The sequence below is a fragment of the Symphalangus syndactylus genome, chromosome 8 (genome assembly GCF_028878055.3).
Source record: "Symphalangus syndactylus isolate Jambi chromosome 8, NHGRI_mSymSyn1-v2.1_pri, whole genome shotgun sequence".
Taxonomy (NCBI): Eukaryota; Metazoa; Chordata; class Mammalia; order Primates; family Hylobatidae; genus Symphalangus; species Symphalangus syndactylus.
In genome coordinates this window covers 85,251,104-85,276,942 of record NC_072430.2, presented here as the reverse complement: position 1 = coordinate 85,276,942, position 25,839 = coordinate 85,251,104, and the positions used below count along the sequence as shown (strand labels likewise).

General features: G+C 35.0%; 1 protein-coding gene across 2 annotated transcripts in view; it reads right to left on the bottom strand.

The window, feature by feature from the left end:
- ITGA4 (integrin subunit alpha 4) overlaps positions 1–25,839 on the bottom strand; it is a 434,521-nt gene that overhangs the window by 390,176 nt on the left and 18,506 nt on the right. The window lies entirely within an intron of this gene.

The window sequence follows — 25,839 nt, the reverse complement described above, 5'->3', positions numbered from 1 at the left end:
TGCTAACTCACCATCTCTCCTACAAATTTTCATGGTTTATTTCAGTTGATGGCATCATTTTCTTAGTTATCAATGGTCCGAACTGTAAACATCTATCTACTGTGACGTCTTAGCCATCACTTTACAATGATCACCAGTCAATGATTGCTTTGTAACTTTCCTGAATCCATTTGCTTCCTCTACAAATCCAGAGTCCCCAACCTAGTTCACTATGCTATGCAGTAAGTGTAGTACAGTGGAAAGCATTTGAACAGAATCCTGGAAACTTATCTCCAACCTTGGTTCTGCCCCAAAACATGAATAGCCTCTGATAAGTCCCTGCACCTTCCAACTCACTGTCAATTTTCTCCTCAGGAAAGTAAAATAATTAAATTTCTCAGGTCTGTTTAACCTCTACTGTTTTGTGAGTTTTGAGGCACTTTCAAATCTTGTTAATGGGCTCTTTATTTGTATGTTCCCTTCACCCTGCACACTGCCATTACATTAAAATTACTAGTACTTCTTCATGAGGAAACTGAGGCTTAGAGAAAGTAACTTGCATCTCCATGGTCACACACTCCACAAATGATACAACTAGGATATATTGGGGGTCAGGATTAGGGTCAGGCAGACAAGGTGTACAGGGAACAAAATTTAATGAGATACTCTTAGACTAGCACAAGTGCAGAGCTGGAATCTGAAGGTGCACCCTGGGTACCTTGCTTGCCACACTTTAAAGACACATGTTCTCTTACCTTTGTAATCATGTAGATCATCAAGTTTTTAAATGCATTTTACTATTACTTGTAGTCTATTAGAATTGGAAAGATATATAATTTTGTTCATAAAAGTATTTACAGTATTATTCATTTTGAATAAAATGAAGAAACATGCATTCTGCTTCATTTTGAAATACAATAGACCTCCAAGGTAACTAAACAGTCGGGTGAGATATTATATTTACAGTATTTCTCTGTTTACCTATAAATAAATATGACTTATACATGATGTTCACATTATTACATTTTGAACAATACACCACCATGAAATATGTAATACTATATTTTGTAATCGTCCCTTGAAACTGTTAAATCAGATGGGCCAGGTTCCTAGTGAAAGAAAAATGAAGTTTCCTCACAAAGACCCAGATAGAATCACTAATCTTCTGATGTGCAATGTTGGTATAAATTGTGGTTAATGAACACGTTCTAGGGTGCGGTTAAGTTGTGCTCACTCTAGGATTTAAGTGTGAGTAGTCATAACTACTCGGTTCCTGAAGAAACCCAGTCTCCTAGCCTGAGTGTCTAAGAAGCCTCTCAGATAAGAAAGAGAAGAGACAGTAGGGCTGTAAATGTCTCTTTCAAGAAAAGCAAGTCAGCTTCCAAGGAGAGACTTTCTGTTAAGTGGATTGCCCCCTGCCCTGGGCTCATGAATCTATATAAAAGACTAACAATCAGAAAGCACAGAAAAACGAAGAGAACTGCTTCCCAAGAATCTCCACAGGCTATTAAGAAGATAAAGTATCAACTTCATTAGTACTAACAGTTTCTGAAGTAACAGGAACACATTACCTTCAATGTCCTTGATGGATTGAGTATTACTGATATAGTGTAGATGATTGTCCCCTCCAAATCTCACATTGCAATTTGACTCCCAATGTTGAAGGGGGCCTGGTGGAAGGTGTTTGGGTCTTGGGGGTGGATTCTTCATGAATGGCTTGGTGTCACTCTTATAGTAATGAGTGAGTTCTCGCTCTTTTAGTTCCCTTGAGAACTGATTGTTTAAAAGTGCCCCAGACCTTCCTCCCCTTCTCTCTCTCTTGCTTCTTTCCTCTTGTGATGTGATGCAAATCCCTTTCCCCTTCCACCATGATTGGAAGCTTCCTGAACTCCTCACTAGAAGCAGATGTTGGTGTCATGCTTCTTTTGTGCAGCCTGCAGAAGTGTGAATCAAATGAGCCTCTTTTCTTTACAAATTACCCAGCCACAGTTATTCCTTTATAACAACACAAAACAGACTAAGACAGGTATCAACAGTAATATTAATGTATTTATCTGACGTTAATAACAAGTATGTATAGTAAAGAATCTGGCCTAATGTATCAATTTAAATTTTTTAGAAAATATACATTAAAAAATAGAATTTGATCTTGCCCACCAAGAAGGGCTGGCCTTTAAGAGGTAATCTCAGCCAGGAGAATCTTGGAGGGTCTTTCCTGATAGAAGTGTCTTTGTTTACCTTAGGCCATGCCAGATTGTCCAACAATATGATTTAGGTTGGAAGCCATACCAGATAGTATTTAGGGTGGGGAATAACCACATGATAAAGACCAATTATACAATGTAGAGTTGGGGCTTTAGGTCATGCCCAAAAGGGTTGGAGAATTCATAATGGAGCCACCAATAAAAACTCTGAACACCACAGCTCAGGCAAGCTTCCCTGGTTGACAATACTTTATGTATATTGTCATGCACCAATGGCAGGAGAGTGACACATCCTGACTACACAGAAAGAGGACAACAGAAGTTCCACATTTGGTACTTCTCTTGGATTCTGTGTTTCTGACTTTCACTAATTATAATCTGAATCTACTATTTGTAATGAACCAAAACCATGAGTATAATAGCTGTTGGTGAGTTCTGTCAGTCCTTCTGAGGGAACACAGAGTTCTTAGGATAAACGTAACATAAACTACAGTTTCTATAATAAATCATTCATGATGATAATGCTACAATATAAAACTATTTAATATACCAAATAAAACCCAAGAAAATATAATCCATTATTAAGAGAACAGAATTAAAGCCACTCTGAGATGACACCAAGGTCATTATAACCATTCTCAAGAACATAAATGTAAATATATATAAAACAAATAAAAAAACAACATCTCAGAAAAATAGAAAGTATAAGAACCAAATGGAAATTCTAGACCTGAAAATTCAATACCTACAATTTTAAAAATTTACTGAATGAGCCTGAGAGCAAAACTGAAATGATGGAAGAGTCAGTGAACCTGAAGATAAATCAATCTTTTCTGAAAAACAGAAAGAAAAATAATTAGAAAAAAATAAAGTGAGACTCCGTGTTTTGTGGAGTATTATTAAAGGCTATAACATGGATATAACTGAAGTCAAAGAAAAGTGAAAGAGAAAGAATGGAATAAAAAATTGGAATAAATAATGGCAAAAATATCCTGAAATTTGGTGAAAAGATAAATTTATAGATTGAAGAAGCCAACCACAAACAGAATATCCTCAAAAAAACCCATATGCACACACATCTAATCTGTCATTATAAGCTGCTGAAAATGAAATAAAAACAGAGACATGTTAAAAGAAGCCAGACAAAAATGATATATTTTATATAGGAGAACAATTCAAATGACTGCAAATTTCTTATCAGAAACAGAAGAGGCTAGACATAGAGAAAGAATATCTTTAAAGAGTTGAAAGAAAATAACCTATCAACCCACAATTCTATATCTAGTGAAAATTGAGAATGAAGGCAAAATACATACTGGTGGATACCATGCCAGGAATGCCAGGTACCTAAAAATTATTTTTGTTTTACCACTAAAAATTATTTTCTGTTTTACCACTGCCTTGAATTCCATAGAAAATTTTTCCCTAATCTACCTCAAAGACTAAAGATTTATAACTACTAATGTAAAGCATTCCCCACTCCTCCAGTCAGTATTGTGGGGGTTACCTGCTCGTTTACCCATTTTAATAATAACATTTATAGGATTGCAGATCTCCTTCTATAGGTTTTATATATCTGCTACAGTTATGTCATTGAGTTTTACGAATGTGAGGCATGCTTCTAACTGCTAATTTCCTACCAACAAGAAAGCTGATAATATTCCCCTTAAGGAGAAAGGTAGATAAGGCCTTGGGTTGCCTCAATATTTTGAGAACCATACGCTAAAGGACTTCAGAATGTTTTTTACAGCAATGTTAAAAGAGCAAGCTGTTTGGCACTCATGTGGATACATAGAGGTTTAAATTTATATAAATTATTTTTAATTCCTAGTATAAAATAATCATGTAAATATGGCACATTATTTTAGACAAATTTAACATGAGGATAATATTAATAAATATGAACAATACTATGTCGACTTTTAACCTCTCTCATTCCTAAATTTACCAAAAAAAAGTCTTCTTTTCAGAAATCTGATCCAGATAAAATTTTTTTTATTTATTTTTTCTTTCCACAATTATTAATCCTTAGTCAGAGGAAAACACTAAGTATGTAATGCCCTTTTTATGCTTAGAGTATTTGCTAAGATTCCTGAAGTCTATTTTCCTTTCTGAAACATGTGGATGTGAAATCAGAAATGCTAACTGATTTCCAAGTTTGAGAATCAAAGTAAGGAAAAAATTTTTTTCTCAGTGATGCTTATTTCAGAGAATTGCCATTAGTATTTCTGGTGGGAGTAGTGAGTCTAGAACTGAGGCAAGCCACATGAAGAATTCTATTGTTGGCTGAAACGGTCTAAGCCAAATAATGTTTGGAGAACTTTGGCTTTGGGGGTTGGTTTTATACATCAACCATCTCACGTTACATTCACTAGTCTTAACCTTGATATGAACCCTTTAAAATTGAAGAGTGATTTTAAATAAGTATTTTCCCACCACACCAAGCATTCTGTAAGAACTCTTAATCACAAACCACATAGTAAGATTGATGTGTTTGAAACTCTTCCCACATATTGGGCATTTTCTTTCTCTTACATCCTACTACCCTGAGTTATTTTAAAAAAACCACCTCAGTACTTGAGAACCTCAAATTATTTTCCTTGTCCTAGAATTTTGTAATCCATGCTTTGCTTCTAAAACTCAAATTATATATAACAAAGTACTTCAATGTGATCACTAGAATTAGGACCATGCCAGTGAATATCTCCACACTTATGAAGCCTCCTACTGCCGCTGAATATTGCCCCCTTTCTCCTTGGTCTTCTATCTACCATTTACTGTATGCTTACCGAGTGCCAGCTACCTCACTAAGAATTTTGTATATGTCCCTTATTTCATTCTCATGAAAAACCCAAGACAGTATTATTTTTCCCATTATAAGGTTGAAGACAAAAACTTAGGGAAATTAAGAAAAGTATCCAAAATAGTGTAGTTATTAAGGGTCAAACCTAAACTCTGATACATGTGGAGTTAATAGTAACCCTCGTATATACTTATACAGTTTAAATTTTTCTGTTTTTGTGTTAAAGTGAAAAAGATAAAGCTTTAATAAGTAGCCCTAACCCTCATATTTTATGCATTATAAACATTTGATTTAGAAACAGCAGCATGTTTCTTTGTGGTCCCTTCAGAAACCCACTTTTAAAAACACGAGTTTAACTTAGTATTTTGACTTGATTAGCTTGTTTCTGCTAGATAAAAATACATAGTCTAATGAAACATGACATTGAAATAAAGGAGATTGACGAACTAACTTCTTCAAGATCAAAATTTTAAAGGACTAAGATCAGCTTGAAAATGATTGTTTAGTTTTTAACAGGTATGCACTAACATCGATGTACCTATGTAGGATTGATAAATATATCTTCTTTTTTGTGGCAGATGAAAAAGGTTTAAAATATAAATTTGACAGTTTGAAACATTCTTTGCATAAGCTGATGCTTGGAAATATTTTTTAAGCTGAGATTGTAACTTGCTAGAAATGAGCTTCCTTATATTTACCATTCCTTAATAGTATGGCACGTCTAGCAGCAATCTCAGACAGAAATGTCATTGTTTTCTGCATAGTTTTTGGCAGGGCAGGCTGTTTTATGGGGCTTCAGCCAGGAGGAATACAGGCAGAATATAGGAAGTAAAACTGATGAGCTCTGGTGTAAAAAATAAAGTGTGAATCCAAGTTAGCAGTTGGTGAGAAAAATACATACAAAAAATACAGGGGCAAGATAGGAAGATAGGCAGCCATTAGTTTATTAATATGTGTGAATATAACTTAAAACACTTGAAGGGAAAAAAAAAAGTATAAAACAGCGTGTCAAATAAATTAAGACCATGTTTACAACTGTGATTCCTCAAAGAACACTCACTAACCAGGCTAAGTAAAGGTCAAGGAGCCTTACAAATACTGTCTATCCAGAAGTGATATAATTTCCATAGCAGTAACAAATAGTAGTCCTGAAAAGGCTATGAACTACAATCTTCATTGGGTTACTGGCTGAGGGAACTTTGACATTTCCTGTTAAGCGTTTTTATAACTTTAAACTCTGCTCTGTTTAACTTACAGTTGAACCATGAAGAATTACAGTATGCATTTCATTCCCAAGAGATTAAAAAGTATGTCTGAGTGGGAAGACACAGTTTAATTTGCAATCCGGAAGGAGTGTGGGAGACAAGACAAAAAATGATGGGTAAACACTTGAAATTTTTGAGGATTTTTTCTCTAGTTTAGATTTGTCTTGTAGTTTTTATTATTAACAAAATTCATACTTGCTCTTATGCAATTTATTAAATTTTTGGCTGTAAAATAGCTTATAATTCTTTACAATCAGTGAAAGAAATTATTATCTCAGACTCTTCTATTTTAATTTCACCATTCTATACATTTATCTTTTCTAGTTCTTCATTATGGATATTGGAAACATAAATGACGTCTGATAAAAAGTAAAAATTGGATTGCCACATTGATTTAATTAATGACCACTAAATGAGTTCCTTAAGTCAGAATTTTGCTTCTGAAGAAGCCATTCTCCAGTGATAATCCTTAAGCAGTTTTCACCCATGTGGTCTCCAAGGAGCATAGCTTCCATATTCCTGCTGACTGCTTATAGAGGCTGGGAGAAGTCTCATTGTTTTCTTTCCCAGTAATCTACCTACTGTATTTTTCCCCAATAGGCCTCTCTATCTACAGAGATGAATAGAATTATCACACAAAAAGCACTGTTATTTTTAGACTTTTCTATTAATTTTTTTAAAAAATCTTTCATGAGGAAATTTGAGAATGTCATAGAACATAACTGTTCTGTCTGTTTTATCGTTTTCCTCAACTCCATCCTCCCCAGAGATAGCAGGATAACCTATCTAAAATGGAAGTTGAGGGTTTAAAATTCTCAAATAATCATTCCCCTCCCTTCAGAATATCTGGTCTTCCCACCTCCCAGATAGGCACCAACAACAGAACTAGCATACCATGCTTTTGTTGCTTCCGGAGTTTGATTTATACTTCTTCTTCCACCCTCCATGACCTGACTCCTCAGGGTCATACAATTCAGTGTCTGCTCCCCAGGAATCCTTCCCAGAAACTGTACTCTCCACCCTATCTCAGCTGGTACTACATTTTCTTTCTCCTGAATGTTCTCAAAACCTGTGTCTAACACATGTCACTGCTTTTGCAGTGTCGTATTTTCATTATCTATGTGTGTATCTGTCTACACCATTACACTGTGATCTGGAGGGCAAGGACTTCACAAATTCTTTTATTTTTAAATTCCAATGCCATAGCAGATATTCTAGCTTACAGTAGACACTTAGTAAGTACTTCTTAAATTAAAAAAAATCAAATATATTGAAAGTTCAGCTGAACTATCCAAATTTAAGGCTGATTCAATTTGGCTAGTGCGCATCTCCATGGATGCTATTTGCCTCAATTCTAGCATCATAACTTTTCTTTACCAGAGTATCTCTTCTGAACTCCAGAGTGTGTGTGTGTGTGTGTGTGCGTGTGCGTGTGTGTGTGTGTGTGTTTAATTTTATATTGTTCTGCTTCTCTAGGTTGTTTTTCGGTTTGGTTTTGCATTTTTCTCAAACATTGTTTTCCATTTTCCTTTTGCTCTAAGTTTTAATATTGCTATTATACAGTTAGTTAGTAATGGATTAGAGTAGTTGGCAAAAACTACACCATAATTTAAGTCTTAAAAACTACCTTTAAATAACTGTAAATGCAAGATGTTAGAATAACTACATTAAAGTTATTTCAATGTATGTGTATTTGCATCTATTTTGATCACCTTAACACTAAAAATCAATATCACTCTATAAATAAGCTTTATTAACTATTGGTTTCAGATTATAATAATCCATGGGAGTTTCAAATTTCCGTGTTCTTAAAGCTGGGAGTTTTGTCAACTTTTCCTCCTCAACCCCAAATTTTCACAACTATCTTTCCCTCCTACAATTAAAGTATATGAACAAATAACATACTGGGGAGAAGAATATTTTGATTGTTTATAAAGTGATTTTTCACATATGATTTATAACATAAATCACATATTATATATATCATATGTGTTATATATCATATATAAGATATATTATAAATTACATATACTATAGTATATGATATAATATATGGTATCTGATTTGATGATGAGATTAAAGGTAAATATGGCTATGTTTATGATAGTTTTTAGTATCTAAGAGTAAAACTCTTCACCATCCACAAGTATAAAACAAAAGTTGTGCATTATATTACACTGAAAGGCAAACAAAGCAACACATAAATCATGCAGAAAAAAAACACATTGTAGCGCAAGTAAAATAATTATCTATCCTCTTTGTGATATACACACATGCATTCCACATGTGCCTATGCGGGTGTGTGTATATATACATATGCTTGTGTAATACATAAAAAGAGAGATTGACAATCATGACTGAAAGAATAATTGTTTAAATTACGTTTTAGATTTGGTATACTAGCAGTATGCAAAAATTAAAACAAGGCACATCAATACCATATTACATTTCTATTTTATGACTTAATATGATAAAATGCATAGGAAAATAAATTAAAATATAACAAAATGTTAACAATATTTATCTTTCAACAGAAGAAATACAGATTTTTTCTTCTTTCTGCTTTTCTATATTTTCTAGTTTTCAAAAACAAATCTATTCTAACAGAAAATATAACTTCTGTTTAAAAAAAGAAATAAGGGGATGATCTTTTCCTTTCTAGCACTCACACTTCAAGCTACTTGCATACTTTAAAGCATTTTCACATTAATATATCATTTGATCCTTACAAGAAAACAGATTCCTACAAAAGAAAACACAGTAGGCTGAGAAATTAAGGAACTTTCTCAAGATTGCCCAGCTATTGAATGGCAGAGACACTTTTAAAACAAATTATGGATGTATTCTAAGCACTGACTATTTGATGAAAGAGGGAATCATAGAACTAGAACGGTGAAGAAGGTATAAGGGGAAGAGGGAGAGCTACAGACTCAGGAAACAGGAAAGGCCCCTAGATAGTAAAACCAAGCAAAAACGCACATTGAATGAGGGTATACCATGTGCTCCACTGAATTCTAAGCATTTGGTACACATAATGACCTTTAATTTTCTATGAGGCACTTAATATTACCCACCCTATTTTACAATGGGAAATGGAATTACGGAGAAGTTTTTTGAATTGATCATAGTCACAGAGAGATAAGAGATAAGAGGCAGAGCAGGAACTCAAACCCAGGCATTCTGATCTGTTAATCCAGACTCTTAATCACCACCCTGCAGTGCTCCAGCGTAAGCCACAAAAGTCACCATCTACACCCTCCACCGAGTTTCAGGTTTTCCTGAGAGACCTAAATGGTCAGAAATAAATCAATTATTAACCATTTCAGCAAACTAAAATGCTTAAAATGTATTATTTTCCTAGAATATTATTTTTAATTTCTTTTAAAAGGTAAAAGGAAATCAAAAGATTAAATAGCAGAATGTAGTAGCAATTTAACAACCTAATTTTTTAAAAAACTCATTATGGGAGAAAAGCGCTTTAATTGCATGAAAATATAAATCATCTAGATATATTCATCATGAACTATATTCAATAGCTGAGTAAATAGTAACAGAATAAATAACAATAAATAACTATCTAAACTTGAAACTACAATATAGAAACACCTTTAACATAGGCATTTATCAATAAATCTAACATCCTGCCTTTGGTTTTTCTTCTGCTCAGAGCTGTAGCTGTAATCGTTTTAAATGGAGATGGGGTAATAGATATACAGTCTATTGTATTGGCATCTGTGGAGGTATCCAGAAATAAATATGGCTATCTGTGGAACTGTTATCTGTGGAGGTATCCAGAAACCCCCACAGAGACCAGATCCACAGATGCCCTAGTCCCTTATATAAAATGGTATAGTATTTACATATAACCTACACCTATCCTTCCCTTTACTTAAAATCATTTTTAGATTACTTATAATATCTAATACAAGTACATGCTATGTAAATAGTTGTTATACTTTATTGTTTGGGGAGTGACAAGAATAAAAGTCTGTGCATGTTCAGCTTAGATGCAGCCATACTTTTTTTCTCCAAGTATTTTCCATTCATGATTGGTGGAACGCAGGGATGTGGAACCCCTGCACACGAAAGGCTGACTCTGTGTGTGTGTGTGTGTGTGTAACAGAAATATATTGAGAGAGACTTTTTCTTGAGAGAGAGACTTTTTAGGAGTCTTCTCTTCTCATACTAAACCCACAGAGGCAGCAATTTTAACCTTAGACTTTTACTAGACTTGGTTGAAAATAAAAACATTTTCTCACCCATGACTACTTAACAAATCAGAAAGCATTTATTTAAATCTTTAATTTCTGTAAAACTAGACTTCAATTTAACTACTTAGCCTTTCTAGATTATATGTCCCTGTTCCTACTGGCTGTAGACCAGTTGAAGATAAATGATTATCTATTTCAATCACACTTGAACATGGTACAGCCAGTAATAATTAGTATAAGAGCAATGCAACTGGATTCTAGTATAAATAAAATAAAATATCTCCACTTTATTTCATTTCCTTTAGGCTTTCTTGCAGAATTTAGTGAATCAATTATTCAATATTAGTATCACTCATTGAGTTAGATAATCTACTATCTTCATTATTCTGGTCTTAACCTATTCACTGTCTTTGTCTGGACTGGTTTTTCATAGAGACACAATATAAATTGGCTGGCTAGATTTAAAGCTCTTCACCTTTAGGCATTTGCTTTACTATTCGTTTTAAAATATAATCCTTGCAAATTTAGACACCACAGAAAACTGTTTTTTGCCTCATAATAGCCTCTTCAGTGTGTTTCACAGTCTTTTGTGGAAAATAATGACATAATGATAGTGTTCTCAAACCTATATTTCTACTTGAGAAACTAGCAATTATATGATTAAAGCATTTTTAGAAACTCACATTAAGTATATGATACTTTAGAAACCAGTCCATCATGTAATTACAGAGTCAGGGGAGAAATAATTTACATAACTAAAAACCATTTGAAACACTGTTCAAGACGAGTATGTGATTTTTTCATGAATAAAAATTTAAGAAATACTAAATTATACATATAATACACTTTAATGTTGATTGGAACTATACATTTTATATTTTATAAGTTGGGTTTAAACTATTATAAAAGATTTTACTAAAGGGATTGGTAAAAAGAAGCTATGTTAAACTCTATTGGAAACAAGTGTTAATGTGCTGAATACATTAGGATGAACCCAGATAAACCTGATGATTTCTCTTTAAATAAAACACATGCTTACTGAAAACAGAGGCAGGCAATGCTTAGGCATTTGAGCTCTGTAATGCACACAAATTTTGCCAACGATTTTTCTTAGCTATATATCAAAGACTAATTTAACTAGATCTTTGTGATTTCCTTGAATGTCAAATCATTACACCAGCATTGTGCTGAGTTGTAAGAGATATAAATATATTTATACACATCATTTATGAGTCTTTTTAAGAAAGAAAAATAAAATATATTTATATTGAGTTATGGCTATAAAAAATCTATCTCTTTAAGGATACACAAGAAACCTATAACACACATTACCTGTTTGTGGGCATGACGGGGAAGAATGTGTGAAAATTAAACAGCAGGATGGGAAGGAAAGAAGGCTTTTCACAGATATCTATATACTTTCTGGGTTTTGAATCATTTGAATATATTACCTACTCAAAAACTATGTCAATCATAAGAAAGAAAGAAAGAAGAAAGAAAGAAAGAAAGAAAGAAAGAAAGAAAGAAAGAAAGAAAGAAAGAGAAAGAAGCTTGGTCCTTGCGTGGAATAGGGACTGTGAGCTAGATCAAGTATATTCTTTGCTAAGATACAAAGTGAGCTTTAAGAGTGAAAGGCACCAAAGTTAGATGCCCCTTGTTACTGGTGTATTCCACCACTACACTTCTCAATGGCATTGGCTTGTATGTTTTCTAACTCAAGAGAAATAGGAAAACATGCCCATATTTTATGTTATCATTATAGCAACATGGCAGAGTCAGGCCACCACAGGAAATTTGGGTATCCATGCCTGGTGATCAGCATAATAATACGTACTTTTTACAGTTTTTCACACAGATGGTGAGGAAACCAGTCATGGCCAACAACTAAGTACCACCATTCTATATAATGCTTAACCTCAGCCCTCAGTAACGTCACTGGGACACCCATTCTCAAAACCTCTGTCATTTAAAGCACTACAAAGGGCTGAGAATAAAAATAAAGACAGCTAACAAAGTACACCCATAACATAACAACCATGCTGATCTCACCAAACATATGTGCAATTATCTGGTTCTTCTAGATCTACACTTCCTGAGTCATTCATTTTGTGACTATGCTGGTATTTGGAAACAAGGTAAAAGAATTGTTAATTTGTGAGCTCTTGTACAAAGGATAAATATTATTGAGAAACCATGTAACAGTAGTGTAAAACTTCACAAAGCCACCATACATAAGATGCTGTGGCTCCACTACAGCAATGGTAGTTTGGTAGTGAAAGGTGACAACGTGCTAGCAGCCCTCGCTTGCTCTCCATGCCTCATCGGCCTGGGTGTCCACTGTGGCCGCACTGGGGGAGCCCTTCAGCCTGCTGCTGCACTGTGGGGGCCCCTCTCTGGGGCTGGCCAAGGCCAGAACCGGCTCCCTCTGCTCGCAGGGAAGTGTGGAGGAAGAGGTGCCCGTGGCAGCCAGGGCTGCGTAAGGCACTTGTGGGCAGGTGCGGGTTCGGGGTGGGCGCAGGCTCGGCAGCCCCCGCACTCAGCGCTGCCTGCCGACACCTGCTGGGCTTCATCGGGGAGGAGCTTCCTCTGGGCTGCTAGAGGGCCCGGGCTAGGTACCCCAAAGTCCTGTGGGGAGTGCCATTGAGAGGTGAAGCCGGCTGGGCTTTTGGGTCAGGTAGGGGCTTGGAGAACTTTTCTGTCTAGCTAAAGGATTGTAAATGCACCAATCAACACTCTGTATCTAGCTAAAGGTTTGTAAACGCACCAATCAGCGCTCTGTGTCTAGGTAATGGGGTAGGGGACTTGGAGAACTTTTGTGTCTAGCTAAAGGATTGTAAATGCACCAATCAGCACTCGTGTCTAGCTAAAGATTTGTAAATGCACCAATCAGCGCTCTGTCAAAACGGACCAATCAGCTCTTTGTAAAATGGACCAATCAGTAGGATGTTGGTGGGGCCAGATAAGGGAATAAAAGCAGGCCACCCAAGCCAGCACCGGCAACCTGCTTGGGTCCTCTTCCACAGTGTGGAAGCTTTGTTCTTTTGCTCTTCCTAATAAATCTTGCTGCTGCTCACTCTTTGGGTCTGTGCTGCTTTTATGAGCTGTAACACTCAAGGTCAAGGTCTGCAGCTTTACTCCTGAAGCCAGCGAGACCACGAACCCACAGGGAGAGACAAACAACTTGGGATGGGAGGAAGAAACAACTGGACGCTTTGTGAACTGTCACACTCACGGCGAAAGTCTGCAGCTTCACTCCTGAGGCCAGCGAGACCACAACCCCACCGGAAGGAATGAACAACTCCAGATGTGAGGCCTTTAAGAGCCGTAACACTCACCGCAAAGGTCTGCAGCTTCACTCCTGAAGTCAGTGAGACTACGAACCCAACAAAAGGAAGAAACTCCGGACACATCTGAACATCTGAAGGAACAAACTCCGGACACAGCATCTTTAGCAACTGTAACACTCACCATGAGGGTCCGCGGCTTCGTTTTTGAAGTCAGTGAGACCAAGAACCCACCAATTTAGAACACAGTAGGGCTGAAATTATTAGCTATACTTTTCTGTCACTTAGCAGTGAAGAGCCTGTCTTAAGACTAGGACTCCCTCCCACGTCTCTGAGCTCATGTTCACTGCTATTATCTATCACGTGTCCTTTTCAGCGTCAGGGTTTTTTCTCCTTTCCCAAGTAGCAAAGGCTTTTCACAATTGTGTTGCAAAGACCACACCAGAAACAAGGCATACAATACTTGATAACATTTTCTGCTTCACCGAGGGAGGACTACAACAACATATGAGGTTTTCTGGTCTTTAATGTAATTTCTTTGAAAAGGTCAAAACTGTTAAAAAGGAACTACTTACTGTATTTTGCTAAAAAACAAACATTGCAACATTTCAGCTTTCAACTTAGAACATAAGAACATTGCCTCCTGCGATTTTGATTTTAGATTACCAGCTGCAAATTCTGATACAACTCCTGGCTGACCTTATCGGTTTATATCTAGGGACGTTCAAATTAAAAATAAAATTGAATTCATTTCTTTATCATACTTTTACACAACCATAGATTTCCCATCTTCCTACCACAGTAGGAGGCACTGTGGCAGCGTATCAATATAAACACACTATGGAAGATTCAAAACCAAACCTGACGGGAAATGCACATCATACTATTATTTGGGCTACGAAAAAAAAAAAAACGCAACCTTGAGGAAGTCTTTCTGATTTTATTTTCACTGCACTTTGCTATATGCTGGTAGAGTTTCAGTACATGTGAGCGCTGAGGCCCTCAAAGTAAAAATATGGAGGTCTTGAGGTCAGACCAGCTACCCTGTTGTCATTCATTTCCTGTGCTAATGTTACACTGAAGAAAGATTTAAAGCTTTGATGTAAACAGAGCAAGATTAAAAAGAAAACTTGAAGAAAAACTTTCAGGAAAATAAAAGCCATAATTATTACATGAAAAACTCTGCCATTTGTGCCTTAATAATATGACATATCACAAAAATGCCATTTTAATTGTTTTACCATATATTTAAATGTTTTGTATTTGTTGTTATTCCCAGCAGCTAACAATAAGAAAATAGCAACATTAAGGTCAGTTTATTGTTTACTAGAAATCGTGATTCTAACGAGCTCTGAAGAAAATGTTAATCATAATTCTTTTGCAGTCTTGTAAAATAAATACTAATGCTTATGTATAAAGTAGATATGAAGAAAATATGTATATGTGTGTGTGTCTTGAATGGTGATTCTCTTTTTAAAATGATTTCATTTTTCTCTTTTCCATAGGAAAAACTGTTTAATCAATTTTACTAAAATTTCACAGCAGAACTCAAAACAAAACACATTGCAACAAAATATTTCAGCATATGCTGAGTAGTGCTCAGACCCTTTATACGCAGATATGTATCCCAGAAGAAGATGGTTCTATAAGTTTCATGCAGTTAAAGGGCTTTATCATAGAAAAGCCTTTGTGCTGGACCAAAGTCAGAGAATCTATAGGCTAGCCCTAACTTAGCCGTCTACTGTATGCTTGAGAGCTCTAACACTCACCTTCATATTATTAAAGTGGATATAATTATGAAGTATTCAGAAGAATTAAATCCACTATATAAGTAAAAGCACTTAATGAACTGTAGAATAATAACACAAATGTAACTTATTCTTATTATTAATACTACCTGGACTTCAATGCCAAGGTCAGTATTAAGATTCCAGTATATAGATTCAGATAATTCAAAAAAATTTTAAGTGAATTTAAAGAATAAGATAGGTTATCATTTTAATTTTTATTTCATTATATTTTGGGAATTATAATGAAGAGGATATTTATATTTGAGGAGAGCAAAAAGTCTGCACTTATTCTTAAAGATAAGTGTTCCTCTCATACTTCTACTTATGACAAAACAAAATGTTCATTTCCTACTCCTACTTCCTAGACAAAATCAAAAATGTTAATTTTTTAAAGAAGGCAGTACAGCAACTGGGTTTTAGAATCCTATGAATCCTCAAATCCACCAATTACCTCTGTGACCACGAGTAAGTTACCTAACCTGCTTCAGTTTCTTCTATGAAATGTAGATGACAATAGTACGAACATCTCAGAAGACTGCTGAGAATATAAATGAGTTAACATAGGTTTAGAACTTAGCATGTCTGACACAGAGTAATAACTCAATAAATGTTGTTACAGTATGACTACATATTTCCTCACATTGGCACTTTGGACACGCTGATCAATTCCCAGTCTCTATTTGTGAAGACCAAAAAGATTAGCATCCATCTCAGATTTGTCTTCTTTCATGTGTCAAGGTACGTTCCATGTAGAGTCCATTCAGATGAAATTACAGCAATCCCCTCTTTCAAGTTCAATTTGTTTGCCAAAATCATCTGATCCAAGAAGACTCTAATACAATTAGGTAGCTTAATGACCATAATTTCTAGTCTTAAATAATCACAGTAGACTTAGTAAAGATTTATTTCAAATTCTTGCCATGTGATTTCATTTTTTGTTTCATTTATCTGAAGAATAAAAGGTGTTTATAGAGCCACTACCACATTGCAGGCATTATTTTAGGTTGTGGGATACAAAGTTAAGCAAAATCAAACAACAAACAAAAACTGAAAAACATAATCCCTGCCTTTGTGTAATAAGAAAGATAAGTATTAATCAAAGTAATTACACAAAATAAATGTAAATGTTCATCTATATTAAGTGATATAAAGGAGAAAAACCTGGTGCTATGGGAGTATAATTCTGTGGGAAAAAAACAAATTATGTTGGAGAGGGAAAGCTTCTCTGTGGAAGTGATAACTGAGTTAGTATTTGAAGGAACCACGAAATGAACAGAGTGAAAGCTATGAACAAACATTTTTTAAGTACAAGGAGCTACGTGTGGGTAACAGGGAGCATGGGGCTTTCAGGGCATGAAAGAGGGAAAGTGAGACTGGAGCTCAGAGAAGGGAAAGCATGGAGCGAATGAGATGAGGCTGGAAAAGGAAGCCAAGCCTTGTAAGCCATATTGAAGAGTTTGTTTTCTTTTCCTAAGGACAAAGGAATACCATTAAAGAACTTTAAGCATAGGTATGTAGAAGAGAAGAAGGGGTTAATGTAATCAAATATAAATTCTTCATGCAAAAAACAATTTAGAGGGCATCAGAGTACCTATGGAGAAACCAGTTGGGAGGTTGTTGCTGGAATTCAAGAAAGAGAAAGTGGAGGATTAGACTGAGCTAGAAATTTTGCTAGTGATGGAGGAAGAGCTTGGTTTTCTGCAAAATATACATTATTCTCTTTCATTGCCCAGGCACATTTTTTACATAAAGACATTTCCCTTTTAAAACATCTAAAGAGTCAAAGTAAAGGGTAATCGTGGGTAAAAGGATCCCACATGCATCTGAAGTCACGAGGGAACAGTTAAAATGCCAGTTTCTAAATAATCAGTATTATTTTCCTCCAGGTAAAAGTCCTTGTTTAGTATTAATATCAAACAACACTGAAAATGAACCAAAGGAAACAATTTTCATTGAAACACATTTTTAGTTTGAAAATGTCATAAGTAAACAATCATGTATGAGAAATCAGGTCAAAGAGTAGTAATACATTTGACTTCAGGTTGAAAGAAAGGAAAACACATTCAGGAAGTTAAGAGACTCACAGGCAACAGGTCCTACAGTAACAATTGCAAAATAACCAAAGGCATCATCTTTGGAGCCTGCCAAAAGACCTAGTTGCTGCCTTAGGGAGAATATGTCCCACGTTTTGGCCACTAAGCAACCATGCTTTATATGCAAAAGTGATACGTATAACAGCCAAGGCACCTTCTTAGTACTTCACAGCAACTGAGCAAATGTAAACATACACAGACACACACACACCTAAAATACATAAGCTCACAATCTCACAGATGTGAGAAAATAAATCAAAAGGAACGGCACAAAACAGACATGCAGAAACATTCATTACAATTTTCTCTAATGGTATCTCTTCCCAAAAAAACCAAAAAACATCAAATGAAATCATTGACAGTCTAGTTCTCCCTGAGTAGAAGGGAGACATTAATTTAGATCATCTTGCACATTGAATAGGTACTGCACTGCAGGGATTTCCAATTACATAATGCAGAATCAGAACTCTGGGTGTCACTTGGCTGCCAGCATCCATGAGTGAGTTGCATAACACTCCTGTGTCATCTAGCTCATGTGAGAAAAGACTTCTGCTGTTCCAAGAAATGGCACTCTTCTTGGAGACCTTCCCAGTTACACAAAAGAGCATAATTTCCACATTATCCTCTGGCATACTGTCTAGGATAAGTCTATAATAGCTTTATGTGTAAATTATATAGACAGTTCTGCTAATGACAGGCATGCAGACTGTTTTTGATGGTAGTGGTGCAGAAAAACAAAATCAATTTGTTCTCCAATTTTTATAAAATGACACCTGAGCTATCTATAATAATCAACAGAGACTCTGAGGGTTAGATGGTAGGCAGAGTAATTGCAGTTATTATCTAACAGACAAGTACTGGAGTTGGCAAGCAATGTCAAAAGGGTGCAGACTTACCAACCACCTCATAACTGGCTTATTTCAGTATTTTCATTTTAAGCCTTTCAAACTTTTAATTTTATATACTTATCTCAGCTTTTCATCAGGGACTGCACTCTTTTGCATGGTGGTTTAATTTTCTACATATGAAAGAACACTTGCAAAAGAGAGACAAAAAAGTAAAGGAAAATGAATATTTCATATACTTATTGTCTCTTTGATGCCAAAATTCCATATGTAGTGCATACTGTTTGCCGGATATGAAGGATAATTTGGAGGATAAGACAGCGTTCTTTTCTGTAGAAACTCACAATTCTCTCATTAACAAGTCTAAAACATGAAAACTTTTGTATACTGGCTATCAGCATTATTTGGAAAGTTTCTTTTTAGTTTATTAAATTCAACAATTTTAAACTAAATAAAAATGGAAACTAGAAAACAGAAGTAATTATAATACTTAATATTTCTTAAGCATTTACTTTGTATACAAGTTTTGCACATATCCTTATATTACCACTAGATTTTAATCTTCATTTTAAAGATGAAGAAATTGAGGCTCACACAAGTTAAGCAAGTTTCACATTACAAATCTCATAAACACAGCCTGAATTTAAATTACTGTTGTCTCAAGCCATGGTCCTTTCTCATTCATTTCTCTATGTTGCTCCATTTTAACATTTGCCATAATCTCAACATTAAGGCATTAGTGCCTCAAGTTTTTTGTTTGTTTATTTAATTCTATTGCTTGGCTTGAAAAATTTGCTTCAATCTATTGTCTTTTTCTCTTTTCATGAGGATGCTATTGAGGAAGTTTCTGAATGACTCCACTGTAGTTGAAAACATAACTACGTGGCTCTCTCAAATTATTATCCTAATGAGTTAACGCTAAAATTTATGTATTGAGCATCTGCTATATGCCAAGCACTGTGCTAGATGCTTTATGAGTAAAGATGTGGTCTTTGCCCTATACCTGCAGGAAAACCAGAATCAAATAATAAATAAAATAAAGGTCTAATAAGTGACATGGTAGGAAGAGTACAGGGTGCTAAGGAAGCATCTGCCAGTGGAAGACTCAGCCCAGACTTCCTGTAGGAAGTGGAATTGGAACTGCTACTTAAAACTTGAGGAGGACGTGGGCTAGTTTTAATCTTTACTTTTTCCACGTTGGCCTCACCTCCCAGAATTTGGCTTCTATCCTTATATTCAACTGAATTTCCATTCTCCACAGCCTCCAACCATCACGTAATTTCCAAATGCAGTGACTCATCATGTGGCAATATACACTGTCCACCAACTGCAGCTTCTTGAGACTTTCTCTTCTCTGGATAGCTGTTTTTCCTCCCTCTATTCCTGACCATCTGCATTCACTTTCTGTCTCTTTACTCTTGCTGTTCCTGTTCACACTTCTTACCTGAAATTGTCCTCAAGTCTACTCTTCTCTGACTTTTTCTATTTTCTCCTAAACTCTCTCTTTTAAACTCATGACTTAAATGATTTTCTTTTTGTAAAATTTTTATTTATTCATTATTTACTCAGTCCTGCTCCTTCTGTATTAGGTGATTTCATTGTTTTTCATTTTTACGCTTATTTCCCTCTTATAGCATAAGGAGATTCATATATATTTGCACATAAGATATAGTGTATATTTTATATATATATATATATTCTACATACAATGACATAAATAAAACCAAACTGTAAATTCAGTTTAAAAATGTTTAAAATTATAATCTTATCTTTAAAATTTTTAGTAAGTTATATGATTCATTTGTGTATCATATATGGAATTAACATATGCCAAAATAAAAAAAAAAAAGAGATTATCTGTGCTTGGAAAGAACGAGAGAGGGAATCGCAATGAATAAAGGTTCATGCCTAAAATACCATTGTCCTTCTCCCTTCCACTCAGATTTACCTTTTGCATTGTCAAGGGACAGAGACATTAATCTCTTTGACTAGATAATTAAGGGCAGGGGAATCAGTGGCACTTTTTCCCACAATTATTAAAATTGAAGGAAATGTTATCATTTCATCAGATAATATACTTCATGTGGAAACTTCTATGGCTTTCCAATAACCTAACCAGTTGAAAATATCAGAAAAGTGAATGAAACACTAGATTGAATGGGATGAGTTAAAAACAAAATGCTTGTGTTCTCACAACGATAAAGAAACAAGGTTTTCATGAAGTTAGTTGAATTTATTACCATTTCTTATTTCGATATGCCTATTGTCCTAGCTTGGCCAGTAGGAACTCTTTTATGCTGGCTTCTGTGTATTTGAGTATGTCCCATTTATTCATTGAGTACTTTCTTACATTCTGTCACAAGAAGGCTCAAGGTGTACATTCTCTTCCCAAACTCTGGGATTAGCTATTTCTCCAAGCATCTCTGTTTTCTTGTATGGAGGATGGCATTTATAAACCAACATCTGGGTGATAGATGTATTTATTGCTACTGGGATATCAATGTTTCCAGGTTCTCCTAGTGAAAGGAGCTAGAGAATATATGCATACATACATTTATACCTATTTGTATTTTTGCATATGTCAGTATATATTGAAAACCTTGACTTTACATTTATACTTCCAATTTTAATCCAACACCATGAAGTTCCTTCTAGTGTCCTCCTTTTCCATATGGATATCATATGGATAGTAAAAAACCTGGCTCTCAATATCTTCAGTATATGTACTAATCCGATCTCCCTTACATGTAAAATCTTTCTGCACCATGCCTGGCTACTTCTGCCCTCAGAATGAGTATTGTCTTAAATCTTTCACAGCCCACAATTGTGTTCTAGGCTGTCCATCGTCATCTTTTCCTCCACACAGCCAACCTCCTAAACTCGTGTGGGCTCTAACCTCATAATACCATGCATCAGGCTGAGCCACTATATTCCCATCATCCCTTATGGACCCCTACCTCACTTGGAAGGAAGAGAGGAAAGGGTCAAGGAGAGAAAGAGGATTTTCTCTATAGGCAGAATATATCCCATGAGTTTCTGATGGGCTATTAACACCCATAATCTCAGTGTTCTCATTTAATGTACAAAGATGGCAAATTTAGGAAGCATATACAATCTTAAGTCACATCAAATCATAACCACTTCCTTTTTATAGCAAGTTAAGTAAATGTGGCAAAATACAGATACATCTATTCATTTCCAGCTTTGATGTCTGTTTTCAACTAAGAAAGTAGAAGCCATGCCTTTATACTGCATGGCTACCATACCGCTCAACTTGTCACTAATGTGAGTATGCCTAGGTATACTTGGTTGAAATCTCCCTTGGGCAACAAGTCACATCAGTGTGAATAAGGAATAAGCCTGTGTTACCTTTGATCTTGTCAGTGCAGTCTGGTCTCCATTGACAGAAGGAAAGGGCCAAGAACTTAGATCATAAACTTTGACAAACCAGTTGCTATGTGGAATTCCAGATATTAAACTGTGCCACGTTTTTAAATGATTGTAGAGATGTTAATCCCTGAACCCACATTCCAACAGACAGGTAACCATGCAGCAGTAAGCAAACAAAAAATCAGCCCGAAGGCTGATGTTAATTTAATAGCTGTACTTTCATGATTTCTAAATATTCTAGGAGAGATAGACTCATCATTAGCTGGCTAATATTAACTACGAAATATTTGGCAACTCACAGAATCTTGATACACACACATATATGTATATACATATGCTATTTTAGTTACTATAGCTTTGTAATATGATTTGAAGTCAGAAAGTGTGATGCCTTGAGCTTTGTTCTTTTTTATCATGATAGCTTTAACTATTTCAGGGTCTTTTGTGATTCGATACAAATTTTGGGATTGTTTTCCTACTTCTGTGAAGAATGTCATTGTTATTTTAATAGGAGTCGCATTAAATCTATAGATCATTTTGGGTAGTATGGACTTTTTAACAACATTAATTCTTGGAATCCTTGATCATGGCTATCTTTTTGTTTTTTATACAGATGTGTCCTCTTGCATTTTTTTCATCAGTGTTTTATAATTTTTCTTGTAGAGATCTTTCACTTCCTTGGCTACATTTATTCTTAGGGGTTTTTCATAGTTATTGTAAATGGAATTGCTTTCTCAATTACTTTTTCAAATTGATTGCTCTTAGTACATAGAAATGTTACTGATTTTTGTATGTTGATTTTATGTCCTGCAATTTTCATGAATTTATTTCTCAGTTCTAAGAGTTTTTTAGTGGAATCTTTAGGTTTTATAACATATAAGATCATGTTATCTGCAAACAAGGACAGTTTGACTTCTTCCTTTCCTACTTGGATACCATTTATTTCTTTATCTTGCCTAATTGCTCTGTTGAGGACTTCTAGAACTATGTTGAATAAAAGTAGTAAAAGAAGTCATCCTTGTCTTGTTCCAGATGTTAGTAGAACAACTTTTAATTTTTATCTGTTCAGTATGATATTAACTGTGGGTTCATCAAATATGTCTTTATCATTTTGAGGTATGGTCCTTCCACAACAAATTTGTTGAAAGTTTTTATCAGGAAGGGATGTTAAATTTCACTGAATGCTTTTTCAGCATTTATTAAAATGATCAGATAATTTTTGTCCTTGATTCTGTCGACATGATATCTTATATTTATTATTTTGCATCTATTGAACCATCCTTGCATCTTTTGGATGAATCCCACTTGATCATGGCAAGTGATCTATTTCAAGTGTTGTTAAATTCAGTTTGCTAATATTTCATTGAGGATCAATCTTTAAGGTAACATACGAAAGGATCAAGTTATTTCTAAGTAACTGAACTATACCCTAGAATAAAGTTCAGTAATATATATATAGGAATACAAAAATACCAGCACCCAACAAGGTAAAATTCACAGTGCCTAACAGCCAATCAAACGTTACCAGAGCTTGGGAAACAAAGTAAGATCCTGCTCTAAAAAAAATTTTTTTTTTAAATTAGTTAAGCTTGGTGACACATGCCTGTAGTCCCAGCTACTCCGGAGGTGGTGGTGGGAGGATAACTTGAACCCAGAGAGTTAAGGCTGCAGTGCACCATGATGTGCCATTGCACTCCAGCCTGGGTAGCAGAGTAAGAACTTGTCTTGAAAAAAAAAAAAAACAGTCATGGAAAGAAGTAGGAAAATATGACCTATTTTAAGTATTAAATTTTTAAAAAAGAAAGAATTAAAATGAATCAACTGAAACCAATCCAGAAATGATACAAATGTTACAATTAGCAGACAAGGATGTTTTCCATATTTTAAAAAATTCAAGTAGAGACATAGAAGAAGATATAAAAAAAAAAAAAACTTCTAGAAACAAACACTACAATGTCCGGGATAAAAAATACAATGATTTGTATGAATAGCAGATTAGTCATTACAGAAAAAAAGATTTAGTGGGCCTGAAGACATGGCGTTAGAAATTATCAAAATGAAAAACTGAAATAAAGATAATTGAAAAATAGAGTTTCTCTGAGATACAAAATTCATCTAAAATGCAAAGACATAGACAAGTCAAAACAACTTCCAAGGCCAGGCGCGGTGGCTCACGCTTGTAATCCCAGGCATGGGAGGCTGAGGCAGGCAGATCATGAGGTCAGGAGGTCGAGACCACACTGGCTAACACGGTGAAACCCCGTCTCTACTAAAAACACACAAAAAAAATTAGCCAGGGCGCCTGTAGTCCCAGCCACTCGGGGGGCTGAGGCAGGAGAATGGCATGAACCCGGGAGGCGGAGCTTGCAGTGAGCCGAGATCGCGCCACTGCACTCCAGCCTGGGCTACAGAGCGCGACTCCATCTCAAAAAAAAAAAAAAAAAAAAATTCAAAAAAGAAAATAGTTGGAACACTAACACTACCTAATTTCAAGATGGATATAATCTATAGTAATCAAAGCAGCATAGTTTTGACATCAAAATACCCAAATAGATAAATGGAATAGAACAGAGTGTACAGAAATAGGCCTACATATACATAGACAAGGGCTGTTTTGGCAAAGGTCAAAAGGCAATTCAATTGAGAAAGAACAGTTTTTCAAAAAATGGTTTTGGAACAATTATATATCCATATGTGGGAAAATAAACTGATTTATACCTGATACCATATATGAAAATTAATTGAAAATGGATTGTAGGCCTAAATGCAGAGCATAAAACTATAAAACTTCTGTAAGAAAATATAGAGAAAATCTTTTTGACCTTGGTTTAGACAAACAATTTTTAGATATTACACCAAAAGCATGATACAGCAAACAGAAAATTGGTAAATTGTACTTCAGCAAAATTGAATATGCCTGCTCTTTTAAAGACATGGTTAAGCGAATAAACGAACAGGCCACAGACTGGAAGAAAATATTTACAAAGTATATATCTGCCAAAGAACTTGTATCTCCCAAAAAAACTATATTACATATTCTCGAAACTCAATATTAGGAAACAACCAACCCAATTTAAAAACAGGGAGATGATTTGAACAAATATTTCTCCAAAAATGAATACAGATAGCAAATAAGCACAGATTCTCAACATCATTTGTTATTAGGGATATATAAATTAAAACCAGAACACTAACAGTACACACTTATTAGAATTAAAATTACAGTACTGACTATATACCAAGTGTCGCAAGGATGGAGAACAGCTAGAGGTTTCATAAACTGGTAGTGAGAATGAAAAAATACTACAACCATATTAAAAAAACAGTTTGACAGCTTCCTAAAAATGTAAACATACACCTACCATATGATCCAGCCATTCCAGTTCTAGGTATTTACCCCAGAGAAATCAAAACATATGTCCATACAAAGGCTTGTATGCAAATGTTCATAGCAGCTTTATTTGTAATAGCCCCAAACTGGAAACAACTCAAATGCCCACCAATAGATGAATGAGTAAACAAATTGTGGTGTAGTCATACAATAAGATATTACTGCTCAGCAGTAAAAACGAATGAATTACATTCAACAACACATGCGACAACATGGATGAATCTCAGAATAATTGGGTTGAATAAAAAAAGCCATAAACAGAATGATTAAGATGCTATTTCAAATGGCTGTTTAATATTGTATCTTTGTATTTTGTAGTTTGTAATATTAAAGCTATAGATAGCCTTGAAACCTTCAAAATACTATGAAAACATTTCATTCATTTATCAAATTATTCCATTTTTATAAAATTCTAGACTATGTAAACTAGTGTATACAGAAAGCAGATTTTTGGATGCCTAGGGGCTCATGAGGGGGCAGTGGAATGGGAGGAATTACAAAAGCCATGAGGAAACTTATGGGGTGATCACTATGTTCACTCTTTTGTTTGTAATGATGGTTTTATGGGTGAGTACATATGTCAA